Source organism: Triturus cristatus, chromosome 2_2 (assembly GCF_964204655.1).
Source record: "Triturus cristatus chromosome 2_2, aTriCri1.1, whole genome shotgun sequence".
In the NCBI taxonomy this organism is placed as follows: Eukaryota; Metazoa; Chordata; class Amphibia; order Caudata; family Salamandridae; genus Triturus; species Triturus cristatus.
The window spans coordinates 354,924,060-354,937,794 of record NC_140582.1 but is presented as its reverse complement, the minus strand read 5'-3'; the positions used below and the strand labels follow the sequence as shown (position 1 = coordinate 354,937,794).

The 13,735-nt window shown below is 40.3% G+C and overlaps 1 protein-coding gene across 5 annotated transcripts in view; it reads left to right on the top strand.

Moving 5' to 3' along the window:
- The window catches only part of LOC146862268 (TRAF-interacting protein with FHA domain-containing protein A-like), a 198,625-nt gene that overhangs the window by 174,240 nt on the left and 10,650 nt on the right, over positions 1-13,735 (top strand). For 2 of the 5 annotated variants that reach the window (XM_085641427.1, XM_085641428.1), the window contains exon 3: positions 11,260-11,351. The exons of the other annotated variants lie outside the window; for them this stretch is intronic. The gene's annotated coding sequence lies outside the window, so the exon portion shown is untranslated. The remainder of the gene's footprint in view (positions 1-11,259; positions 11,352-13,735) is intronic. 5 annotated transcript variants of the gene reach the window in all.

The following is a 13,735-nucleotide window of genomic DNA, read 5'->3' as shown; positions in this document are numbered from 1 at the left end:
TTTAGGACTTTAAGCTCCTGACTCGAGGGGGGGGGCCCCATAGGCCAAGGTAGAGGCCACGTAAGAGGAAAGTGGGGGTTCTCCAGGGGAGGGATCACAAGAGGGGGAAGAGAGAGGGAGGGGGGAGCACAGGGTGGGGAGCAGTGGGAAAAAAACAAAAAATATATCCAATTCACCTGTGTAGAATCTTTAAATCAGAAAAGACATCAGAGAGATGACCCGTCCATTAGAAGATCAGATTTTCTATTTAAAAGTTCTGTCTTGGAAACTGAATGGCTTAAGAACAAAGTATAGGATGGAGAAAGTTTTCCAATATTTGAGGGATACTTCGTAACAGATCCTCATATTACAAGAGACCCATTTATCAGAAAGTAAGCTAAAATCCTTATGTAAATCTAAAAAGTGGATTCAAGAAGTGGTTTGTACCACGCAACAAGGTTCAATCAAGGGAGTTGCAGTTATTATTAAGAAGAATTCAGCTACCTCTTTAGAGTCTAGCACTGTGGATAAGATGGGGAGATGGGCCATAGCGAAGATTAAATGCTTTGCATACAAGTTCACAGTAGCAGGATACTTTGGACCAAATACAGATGATCATGCTCCCTTTAGGAATCTACTTTCTGAATTGCTAAATTAAGCAGACCCATAAATACTGGCTGGAGATTTTAATGTGGTCTTTGACCCAGTGTTGGATAGATCACAGAAAAGTAGAGCAATCCAAAATCTTAAAATGACGCTCTGATTAGAAATGCAATGAAGCAGCTGGCATGGTATGATGTGTGAGAAGTAAAATGGGAAACAGGAGAGGCTATACCTTCCATTATAAAAAATATGGGCATAAGTCTAGACTGGACATGACATTGTTGTGTCATTTTATAGTGCTTGTTATCCTCTCTAGTGTCTTCAGTTGGGTGGCATGGAACTAATGTGGGAGCCGAACCCCAATAAAATCTTGAACCCCAATATCGCAAAACCCTAATATTTACCTTTGGCAATTACGCTTTGCAATCCTTCACATTGATCCAGCTGCACCAGACCACCAGTTTAGAAAAACTATCTTAGAAATTAGGACCACTCAAAAATTGTGCTCTAGATCAAAATAATGTTTAAAAAGGTTTAATACAGAATAATTAATAAAACATTATAGAGGAATGCAGCTTTTAATTGTGAAGACTAAGAAAAACAGAATCATAGGTGTGAAGACTCAGAAATACAGAATCATAAATCATAGTAGAACTCTAGTCAGTTAATAAAAAACCCTCAAAATTCAAATTTTCAAACTCAAGAAGGGTACTAACAAATCTTAGTGAAAAAGAAAAATCTCAGAATACTCGGACAAAATCTCAGGAGGAAAATGAGAAGTGACCCCTAATCTTTCAAAACCAGTGGTGTTTGAACACACTGTATACATATTAATTAATAAAACTGCAAATTCAGCATAGTATGACCATGGTTAGCTCCCATTGGCAAATCAAAATTTTTGTAAATTTGAAGAGTTCTTAAAACTAACCCATTTCTTAAGGTAAGAGAAATCTTCCACTTGCTTCCTCAGCAACTGCCGTCTGGAGATGTTCAATCCAATATGAAACATTTATTAAACAATAGCCTATAAAATCGTGTTCTTTTGCACGCTTAGGGGCTGATTATGATGCGGTCGGAAACCGACCGCATCGTAATCTGCCGGTCGGATTCCTTTCCAACCGACCCATTGCGATGGAGTCGGTCAGAAAGCAATGCAACCTGTCACTCCAACTGGCTTCCGACAGGCTCCAAGAATGCTTTCGGTAATCCCAAGGGCGACACTTTCCGCCCGGGAATTACAATGTCGGATTCCGACAGCCTTTCTGTGCCAGCCTTTCCAAACACAGAAAGGCTGTTGTAACTCGACTTTGGGCACCCCCAGCAAGGCCCCCATGGGTGCACGGCGTCTGCTTGTAGGCCGAGGGGGCACCTATGGTGCCCCCCTGTTGATCCCTGCACCCAATGGCAGGCACCTTGAGGTGTCTGCCACAGGATGGAAGGATGAACTGCACCTCACATTTTTACAATGGGAGCATGCATTCCGGTCAGAATGCATGCTCCCATTGTAAAGAATAGGAGTGCGACTGAACAGTGTTCTGCATTCTGTCCATCAACTGTTGTTTTTGCATTTGTCACCCCGAGTAGGACGGGTATGCCCAGACGTGGGTCCCGTGCTCTTCATGCCACTGGAATCAAGCTATCCTGGCTGAAGAGGGGTGAAACCCCGAAACCGGTCCTAGGATGCTTGTTACCAGTCCAGGAAGGTCCTGGCTTGTCAGTTCGGGCTGGACTGTTCCCATGAGGCACAGGGTCAATACTGATTTGCATATGGTTGGGTTCAAACTGGAATGGCATGGTGAGCAAAAAAACGATGGATTTAGGACCAGATCTCTGTACTGGGGTGAATGTATGACATTGTTCTGCATTCTGTCCATCAACTGTTGTTTTTGCATTTGTCACCCCGAGTGGGACGGGTATGCCCAGACGAGGGTCCCGTGCTCTCCATGCCACTGGAATCAAGCTATCCTGGCTGAAGAGGGGTGAAACCCCGCAACCGGTCCTAGGATGCTTGTTTCCAGTCCAGGGAGGACCTGGCTTGTCAGTTCGGGCTGGACTGTTCCCATGAGGCACAGGGTCAAGACTGATTTGCATATGGTTGGGTTCAAACTGGAATGGCATGGTGAGCAAAAAAACGATGGATTTAGGCCCAGATCTCTGAGGTGAATGTATGAGATTGTTCTGCATTCTGTCTATCAACTGTTGTTTTTGCATTTGAACAGTGTTCAGTCGCATCCTAATTAGTCTGTCGGGACCGCCAACCGGCTGTCGGTCGGTCCTTTGACCGAGACGATGTAGGAAACTCCGCCCGACATTGTAATGTGGCCCTGAGTGTGGAACCTTCTGCGGAAATCCTTCAAAATTATACTTTAGGGACAAGATGCAAAGTTTCATTCACAATACACACTTTCTATTCTCTCTAATACTAGAATCTATTGACATCATTGCCATGTTCCACAGAGGCTGTGAGTAGAGAAGACTTACAGAATGTTGCTGATTAGGAGGGGAACATGAGCAGGAGTATGATGAGCAATACTGTGTGTATGCCGGGAAGCTGTTTCAGCCCGGGCTGCCACACACGACGGGGGGGGCGGGGTGGGGGGGCTGAAGCCCTTTGAGCCCAATGGGCGGTGCGCCTGAACTGTCAGACAATTTGAGAGGACTGTGGAGAGTTAGAGCTCCGAGGAAGATGCTGGGATGTTATTTCTCAGCAAAGTAAACCGCATGAAAGTAGCAGGCATCTTGGAAGGATGAAAGGAGGAGTAGCCTTGCTAAAAATTGATCACATGGCCTGAGTTCCCACTTGGTGTACACAACAGGCGCACCAATCCACTGTGCTATAGGATACCGATGTTCCACACTCTGGGTCAATAGCAGGGCTAACCTTGGCACTGATTTGAGCGCCACTGTTCAAGAAGGCATCATGTAACTGGCAGAATTTATTTTGAGAAAACCAAGTGCCCAAGGGTAGCAGGTAGGGAGCAGATCATGGGCACAGAGCAAAAGGGGAAGAGAAACTAGACATGTTACTTGCATATCCTAGAAATAGCAGAAGTGAGGCGCAATGTACTATAAAGCACTATATGTCTGACTTCCAAATCATCACTGTTATCACAGAATTTGGAACAACATATTCATTGCCATGTGCTCGAGAAGGAGGAAATCCGCCCTTTTTTAACCTAGCTGTTAGTTCATCTTACAGTCAATCAATCAGTGGTACATTTCTAGAGCGTTTCTGGTCACCTGTTAGGGTATGCAGGCGCTGGGACACCACATTCCATCTCCTATGAACTAGCAATGCCATTTAACAGGAGCCCAAAGTATGATTTAAGCAGGGATCTGTGCTTACATCATAAATATTATAGAAATTAGAAAGTAGAATGAACTGAAAAACACCACCACCAATATTACCTAACCATTCACCTCCCTTACTAAAACTATTCCCTAAATCTCTTACCCATAATCCTACACCTTCCCATGATCTTGGTTCTGTCAATGTGTTAATTTAATGATTCAAATTAGTTATGTTAATAATAAAACAAGCATTTTCTCCTCTATAATCAAATATATAGGTACAACACCTTCATGCCATAATTACTTTAGAAACTCTGCCTTCTTTTTCCAGGATAATATTCAAAAAGACTGTTTTGCATAACCATTGCTCTAATTGCAACCATTTTCACATTTAATAATTTGAAAGACTCTGCTGTATCTATAGCAAATCTATCTACTATTATGACATTGTCTAATTTTCATATCATTCATAGACACACCCCTTGGAGGAATCACTTCTCCTAAAATATCTAAAACCACTTTTCCAAGACTTTGTCTTACTCTCTTCTTATCATATTCTTCATCTATTTCATCAATAAGGAAAAAATCCAGATAACACAAACTCATCCAATTTCTTCCTTCCACAAACATAATACATTTCCTTCATAATATGTTCTCCCCCGGACAACAGATCTCCACTCACTTCATAAGATTTGTAACACATGTTTTCTCCTACAAATTCTTCTTTAACCTTTTTCTTAGGATTTCACCTTACCATACACATCACCTTTTGTTTCCTGGTCTACTTGCAATTCAGGATGTAAAAACCTGAGAGCCTAAATTCTTCTTCCTCTTTTATTTCCTCCAAGGCAATCTTTTGCTCCTCTAAATTTTTCACTACTTTTACTCCTCTTTCATTAGGTTCCCAAATAAAAGTATGCTCCTCATTACACAATAAACATAATATAATATATTTTCAAATTAGTATTATGTCTATTTTGTGAAATCACCCTCAAATACTCACCATATGTAATACTTTTATCATTCTCATCAATAAACAAATTCTCTAAAGACACATTAAAATCAGTCATATAAGGAGAAATAACTCCTCATGATCAAAAAATAGCCACAAACAATATTGCTGGACAGTGCATATGATATTTCTAATTGTGTGTACATCAATACTTCCCCAGCTGAATCAGGAAGGTAAGAGCACACATAGCATTTATTGATGTTCATGATATCCAAAAACTCCCTTAATCATTTTAGCATACACATTAACCTTAAAAATGTTAGCTAAATGCTCTTCATGTATTGGTATCATTTGTCTAACTTTGTCATACTTAGTTTCAATTTCAGCAATATTTATATAAATTGAAACATTTCCCACTCGGATCAGTAAGCACATCAACACGCCAACTAATACTAATAAGGTTATAATTGGCAATGTCATCTCTAAACTTTTATAGCCCCTTTACTGTATCACATCTTCTAGATTGAGATCAAAACAAAAATGCCTTCTGTGGCAAAAATCAACCAAACATTTTCTATAAAACAATAATATTTTCCTATTTTGTTAAAACATAAATAAAACAAGTAAAAGGAAAAAAAGCAACGTCACAGCTTTTCAGTCTTTGAAAAAAACAGTCTGATCCTAAATTTCTACATCAGTCTCTTAGCCCAAAATGTACTTTTCATTATTTTATGGATTATCTTCATCTATTCTGAATAAAAACTTTTAAATCATTTTAAGGCGTTTTGTGATGTGTGGGGTTTGGTCATCAACACTACTGAAACCAAGTTGATGATGCAAAATCCCCACAAATCGTTCAAAGGTAACTTGGTTCTAGATAATGTTCCGCTCGAGCGAGTTGGTTCTTTTGACTACCTGGGAATCAAGCTGTCCGAGGGAATGGTCTGGAAGAAACACCTGAAATGTTCCCAGCTAACCGGGGCCTTGCGGCGGGAGCACTGCCTTTCTTTTACCATGCCTGCAGCCCCCGCACTCAAGCTGTATAGTTGCAAGGTAGTGAGTAGTGTGCTTTATGGGGCAGAACTGTGGGGATCCATAAATGTTAACATTCTTTCAACAGTGGAAAACAAGCTCCTTAGGAGCTTGGTATAACTCCCCCAAAGCACTCCCCTTCTCCCCTTGAAACTTGACCTGGGTGTTAAGTCAATTAATGACCAGGTGAGCTTACGCCCACTGCTCTTTTGGCATAGAATGGTCACAACCCCTGACCTGGCCCCCTATGCTGCTGCTTTTAATGACATCAAATCCATCAGCCAGCTAGAAAACTATTTTGATTTTATTAAAGTGCCGGCTAATTCCTGGCTGGTAAACAAAACTCACCCCAAGGGCTGTCCCTCTTGTCCATGCCTGTATGAAACAATAGGCCATGTCTTTTTTGCCTGTGCTGCCTATGCCAGACCTAGAAGGAACTGGCTAACTCCGGTATGTAGACAACTTGGGACACACAGCCACAAAGATGCCCTACGCATTTTAAAGTAAGATGCAAGACCACTCTATGCTTGTGCAACTGCAAAATATCTGGTTCAGTTCTGGGCAATTAGAAGGAGGGTTATATCTACCTCCCCGACTGGTATGAATAACTCAAATAGAAATTATAACGATTAGTCCAGTCGGGTGTGTACTCTGCAGTAGTATTTTGGCCTGTAAATAATTGGTTTTATGCCACTATTTTAAGCTTTTTATCCTTTTGATTGGCCACTGGGGGCATGGGTCTTAACCCCTTCAGCGCGGCGCAGATTACCGCGCCGTGCTGAAGGTTCCGTGCGCGGGCGGGCCGTGACGGAGCGGTTCCGTCATGCGCACAGCGCAACCGACGCGCATGACGTAACCGCTCCGTCACTCGCATCGAAGGGGATAAAATGGCTGTTGCATAATCAGGCTGCATTCATTAGTCAAATGAGATATAAACAATATTTATCAATGCAGTAGCACTTTAGCTTTGTCCCGATAGGCAGAATCATTTAAATATTGAAATCTGTTTAGCTTGGTTCTCTTATGGTGTTTGTACATTTGTATCATGAATTTGCCAATTTTTATTCCTCTCTTTTCTATTCCTAAGAGTCTTTATAGGGAGCATTTCATAGTACCTTTTATCCTGAACACTGTCAACCAAGTTGCATGTGCTTGTTTCTTTTATGGTACTGTAAAATCGAAATAAAGACTTTGATGATGAATAATTCTCAATTTCATGAAATGATTTTTATCAGGATGGTTTTTCATCTGTTTCAGTCTCTGTGTCTGAATCACTCTCAAAACAATATTGGATTTTTCTCATTCTGAAGTAGCCTTCCTCATTTTCATCTACTTCCTCTTCTTCAGATACTGTAGCTAGATACAACAACTCAGGCAAAGCATATTTCAATTTTTTAATTCTTCTTCTTGTTCTTTTAGCAACTGGTGAATCACTGTCACTAATTTCTGGATTCAATGGTCTCACTAAGTTTGCCAAATCTTTTTCTGGCTCACAGTGCTTCTGTTTACAGATTTCTTTCTTGGAACCTCTTCAGCTTTTTCTCTTTGTACTGAAAGTTTCCATTTTTTGACTTCTTGGCTTTGACTAGAGCCCAAACCTGAGCTTAGACTCAAACGTGAGCTTGTACTTTGATCAAAGTTATCTTTCTGTGCTTTCTCCACATTTAATTTCTTTCTTCCAAGAGGGGTCATTTTCACTTTCATTTTCAACAGCAAATTGTCGCTGCTTTGATCAGAGACTACTACTTCTTGCTGCCACTCAAGCTTTGCTGTTTTGCATGGTAGTAGCTCTTCAATCTGAACACCCTGTAACTGGACTTCAGCAATTTCAGGTTCTTCATCTGAACTTTCACTTGCCAGAAATTTTCATTCATTTTTGCTTTTCACTTTGATATCACCAGTTTCAGAGAAATCTTACCCCACTTCTGGATTCATGCTGAGAACCAAAGCTTGGGTCTGAACTTTTTTAACAAACTGTGTACTCTGATCATTCACCTCATCCACTGCTTCAGCTACTTTCATCCTCTTTGTGTGAGAAGCGTGGATCCACTGATGCACACATGCACACTTGACAGGGCTATTTATCACCAGGGTGATTTGGAAAGGACCTTCCATCTTGCGTTCAGGCATCCATTGCTCTCATGCTATAAAAACCCAGTCACCTGCATTCAGACTGTGGCAGGGTGTATCTTTATAGTTTTAAGTTGACACTTTCACCTGATGAGGGACTGATTTCACCATATCAGTCAGATGTTTGCAATAATACAGAACAATGTCATCAGTTATTGAAACTAGCACTGCTGAAGGTACAAATACAGGTTCCTTCCATTAACCTGCTCATCAGTATCTTATGAGAAGTCAAGCTTGTCTTTCTGTCTGGAGTACTTCTCGTATTCATCAAAACAAGTGGAAGAGCATCAGGACATTTCAAACCATTTGATGCACAGACATTTGCCCGTTTATTCTTCAAATTGCCATTAGTACACTCCACTAAACCTTAAGGTTGTGGTCAATAACTGTAATGAAATCTCTGCTTGACCTGAAAGTTGTGCTGATTATTTGCAAAACTTAATTTTTTAAGTGTGCACTACGATCAGTCTCAATAGAAGTTGGGAGACCAAAATCTGGAATTACTATCCTCAACAACAATTTGGCAACTGTAGGGCTATCTGCTCTTGTTGTGGTTAATGCTTCCACCCACTTAGAGAACAGGCAGACTATTACCAAGACATGCGTCAAGCCATTACATTGTGGCATCTCAATAAAGCTGGACTGTATACTTATAAATGAGCCTTCTGTTTTGCCAATGTGATTCATAACTGTAACTGACTATTTAAATAACATGTCAAACAGTGGTTACACACATCCTCAGCCACATGTCAAAATCCTGTATGTTCCCAGAATTCGAAATACTCTGAACAGATTATATCTTCCTGCATGAGCCTGATAAGGGTTGTAACATTGAGTCTGGCAAAACATATTCTTGATCATTCTTTTCATAGCCCATCTTTTCCCATTTTCTTTTCTCATTCTCAGGAGCATCCTCCTACAAGTCTCTCAATTCACTTAGAGACAACTGCATCAACTCCATAAAAAAACAACTCACATTGTTTGAACTCTGTGCATTATTATTTGCAAAATCATCATTTTCTTTTTGCTGGAAAATTGTCTCTTCCTGAAGGGTACAGTATTGGTCCACCTGGTCAGTATACGTATGTCCCAAAGTGACCAAATCTTTGCCAGCCTTATGGGCTATGCAATTAAAAAGGCCACTTCTTTTGGTTTCTGTATTGAATTCAACGAATCCAAAATATACATTGCATTTCTTATTGGAGCTCCTGAAGATATCATGAATCCCCTTTGTGACAAGATATTCTGACAAGCAACAAGCTCTTGTTAAAGCAATTAATTATGCTACTTGCGCCTAATTCACATTTGGTAAGGAGGATGCCTCAAGTGCCTCTGTGATAGACCATACTGCATAAGCAGCCTTTAATCCTCCATATTGGTCTTTTAAACAAGAACCCACAACAAATAAAGTCATATCTGCCAGTTCCAACAGAACTTCCTTTATGTTTGGTCTTATTTTGTGCACAATGCGGTCACTTCTATACAGTCATGATCCAACTCACAATCCATTTCATCTTCTTGGTCTTCACAAACTTTGGCTGAAATCGGAAGCAATGTTGCTGGATTTAGAACATTACACCTCCAAAGTAAAATGTTTTCTGCAGCAAGAATGTCTGAATCTATTGTTCGTTAAGTGCTGTGTTCCCATCCTTGTCAAAAGGATCTCAAATGAATGTGGGTCATAGGCATTAAAAGCATGACCCATCACAATTCCTTTACTTTGCTCTATTGCCAAACTGCTGCAACTGATTTCAAACAACCCAGAAGACTTACAGCTACTGGATCCAATACACCCTTAGGTGCATAAGTCCTCTGTGTTTCTGGGTGAGATTAGAAAGTACACATTCATCTTTTTCTTAACAAAATAGAAAAAACACCATATTGTAATCAGGCATTCCCTGTGCGGGTGCAAGACACAATCTCTCTTACTGGGGCATATTAGCAAGACCGGCGATAAAATTATCGCAGTTTAGCGGCAGGAAACTGCAGCTAAAACGGCGATAATGGGCTTGCTAATATGCGTTATAGAATTCCAATAGAAGCCCAGGTTAGATGTGCAGGACATCTAACCTGGGCTTCTATTGGAATTCTATAACGCATATTAGCAAGCCTATTATCGCCATTTTAGCGGCAGCTTCCTGCCGCTAAAACGGCGATAATTTTATCGCCGGTCTTGCTAATATGCCCCTCAGTTCCTTAAATGCAACAAGGCACTCATCATAAAATGGTACAGGGTTCTGTACATTGTTATATCTCAATCTTACAAAAGGTCCGGTAGTCAAGGAAAAGTTTGGAATCTACTGACGACAGTAGCCAACAATTCCACGAAACATCCGAACCTCCCTCTGGGTGGTCGTGCGTTCAACTTCAGAATAGCAGAAATGTAATCTTTAAAAACGTTCCTTAATCCCTTCTCAATACGATATCCGAGATTAATTACTTCTTTTTCACAATACTGCATTTTAGTTGAGGAGTCTTTTAGCCCATTTTTTGCTATGTGATTTAACAAGGCAATGGTATGCTATTTACAGTTCTCCTTTGTCTTAGATGCTATCAACAAATCATCTATATTTTGAAATAGGACTGAATTACATGGCAATTGTAGACTCTCTAAATCTTTCTTCTGTATCTGTGAGAAAATTGAAGGACTTTCAGTATACCCTTGTGGGATCCTGCACCAATCGAGAATTTCATTCAAAAATTGAAATGCAAAAATGAATTGTAAATCTTCATGTAATGGGAATGAGAAGAATGCTTGGCATAAATCAAAGAGTGTATGCCATTCAGCTTCTGATGGAAACTGAAACAATAGTATTGCTGGATTCAGTACCACCGGACAATCAGGAACAACACTTATATTTATTTTCTGAAGATCTTGCACGATTCTCCTTTTGCAGTTCGGCTTTTTGATTCCATCACTGGGGAATTGCAAGGACTACCAAGCACATCTCGAAGAATTCCCTGCTCAATCGCTTGTTCAATTACTGGCTTCATTCTTACCTCACGCTCTTTCTTAAGTCTGTATTGTCTAGTTCTAGGAAATATTGTTTGTGATTTAATCTTTATTTTCACTGGTTCTTCTATTTTAATCAGCCCAATTTGGCAGGTTATTCTTTGTGAATTAATTTTGAAAACTGAATCTTCATCTTGTGTTTCAATCACAACACCATACAGTGTTCAATATATTATTCAATTCATCTTGCAAAGAAGATCCCTTCCAAAAGTTTACAGTACTTGAATCGCATAATATAAGGTGATGTTTGTTTTTTCAGTGGTCCTATTTTAACTGGAACATCTACCGTAACCTGATTCACAATTGGTTTCCTACTGAGAACCACAACTTGGACTTCTCTTCCCAAGAGAGGTAGATTTGGGAATTCCACAGTAAAGACTGTAGAACGAGTAGCTCCTGCATCAATAACAAATGAAATGGGGTTGCCATTGACTTCTCTGTCAATATATGGGCTTCTCTGATTTGCCTCAAGGACTGCACTAAGCATGCAATCCACCTCCTACCTCAGCCACCATCATTTTAAACTACTCCCTGCCATCTCTTCGTTCAAAATCACAGTATTTTGCTGATGGATTGGATTATATGGCAACTTATTTCTCATGCTGTGCTGCATTACCAGGGCTATTGGCATAGGCATTTAAAATGATTTCTGATTTCTGATTCTGCATATTCTGCTCTGCATTTTGCATATTCAACAACATATTACCTCTCTGATTCTGCTGAAGTTGTTCCAAATTGACCTGCATCCCATTAGGATGTTGTCTACATTCTCTTTTCCAGTGTCCAAACCTCCCATAATAATGAAACGCCATTTCAACATTCACTCTATCACTTATACTTTGCATTCCTTGATGCATCCTATTTACTCTATTCTGTAAAAAAATCATATTTGAACCTATTGGATTCCACAATCCTTTTTCAAACTGTTTTGTCAGAGCAATCATCATCTTTTCCTTTAACTTCTTTTGCCTAGTCTTAAAAGTGATATCTGCCAGTTCCACATAACTTCCTTTATGTTTGGTCTTAGTTTTGTGCACTATTCTGTTACTACTACACAGTCAGTACTGCCACTACTATTTTTCGCTAACTTCAAGACCTCATCAATGCGCTTCATCTGCCAACACAAATCACTTTCTTGAATGTGATTAATAATTTCTGACCTTAAGCCATTCACGAAAGCAGAAACAAAACTACTAGCGCCATCTTTTCTGTTTTTTTTACTCTGCTACATAGGATTGTTTTGGTGAATGTCAGTTTTATGAAAAGAATTTTCCAAAATAAAATGTTACTACTACATTTTGACTCTGCTACATTTCTTAAATACGTGGATAATCCTCTCAAAATAGGAATGCACTGATGCCTTGAGTTCCTGTGTCATTCTCAAAACCTTCTCCCAATTTATAATCTTCTCAGGAACTCACTTTCTCAAATATTCAGTCACAGCTCTGTATTTGTCTGCTATCTCAGTTGCTGGAGCATTATTCGGACCAAAGCTGGCATGTTCCTGTGTTGGCCATCCAGTAACCACCTTCTCCAGGGACTGCAATCTCAAACAAAGTACTCAAATCAGCCCACAACATTGGAGAAATGTGTGTCAACTGATGTTTTTCCTCATACCACCTTGTGTGGTGTTCACTCAGTTACAGAAATGTATTCATAAAAGCATACAAACAGGCCTTTGTCCACGGACTATGTACCAGATTCCCTCCATGTGCTTCCCTTAAAGGAAATGCCACCACTGAGGCTGACCCTACTTCAGATTCACTCGTGATACTCCTTGCCTTTGCCTAAACTCCTTTCATTTCCCCTTTATTCAGTGTCCAATTCTTCAATTGTTCTCAATATTTCATCAAATCATTCCAATTTGTGATTTTCTCAATTAAGTGCCTAATTAAAATGTCGGATGGAAAGCCTTCGACCAGCGGTCAGAGGCTTTCTGCCCAACATGGTAGGATTACTGTTTGACCACTGTATTAGGATTACGGTGGACAGAGTGAAACTTGTGGGGGGATTCCGACGTGGTTCCGATGGGCTCAAGCAGCCTGCAGGTGGTTCGGACAGACCGCATAATCCCTTAATGACAGTGGCTCCGTCGTCAGGATTATGATGTCAGTTTCTGACAGCCATCCCATGTCGGCCTTTCTGACATGGAAAGGCTGTCAGAAAGCAACATATGGGATGCCTATTAGGACCCCCTTACCCACTTATGGTGCCCCCCTAAACATCCCTGCACCATGTGGCAGGCACCGTGAGTTGCCTGTCACAAGGTGGTGCAGGGATTTTTACAAAACTCCATTTGTCAGTGGAAGCTTGGGCTGCGGTCCTTTTCTGCCTGACACAAGCTTCCATTGACAAATGGAGGTTTGCGACTGCCCTATGGGCGGTCACATCGTAATACTGAGGTCGAAACCTCCGACCTAAGGTCGGTCGGTTCCTTTCTGTAATGGTGTCACATCTGCCCAACATCATAATTAGGCCATATATCTTTAATATGAGCTCTTAAAGTAATCAAACCCATCTCTTAAATTTTGTCTTGGGTCAAAACCATTTTATATATTTTTTTATTTTTCATTCTGCTACTGTCAATTTCTAGCTCATCAGCTAATTCCTATAATTTGTTATGAGCTTCATTGGCACACCTAGTTGCTTTTTTTTTTAATCAAATATCTACTTTCATTAGCATTGTAATTAAATAACCTACTCAAATGCACACATTTCTTGCAGCCATTTACCAA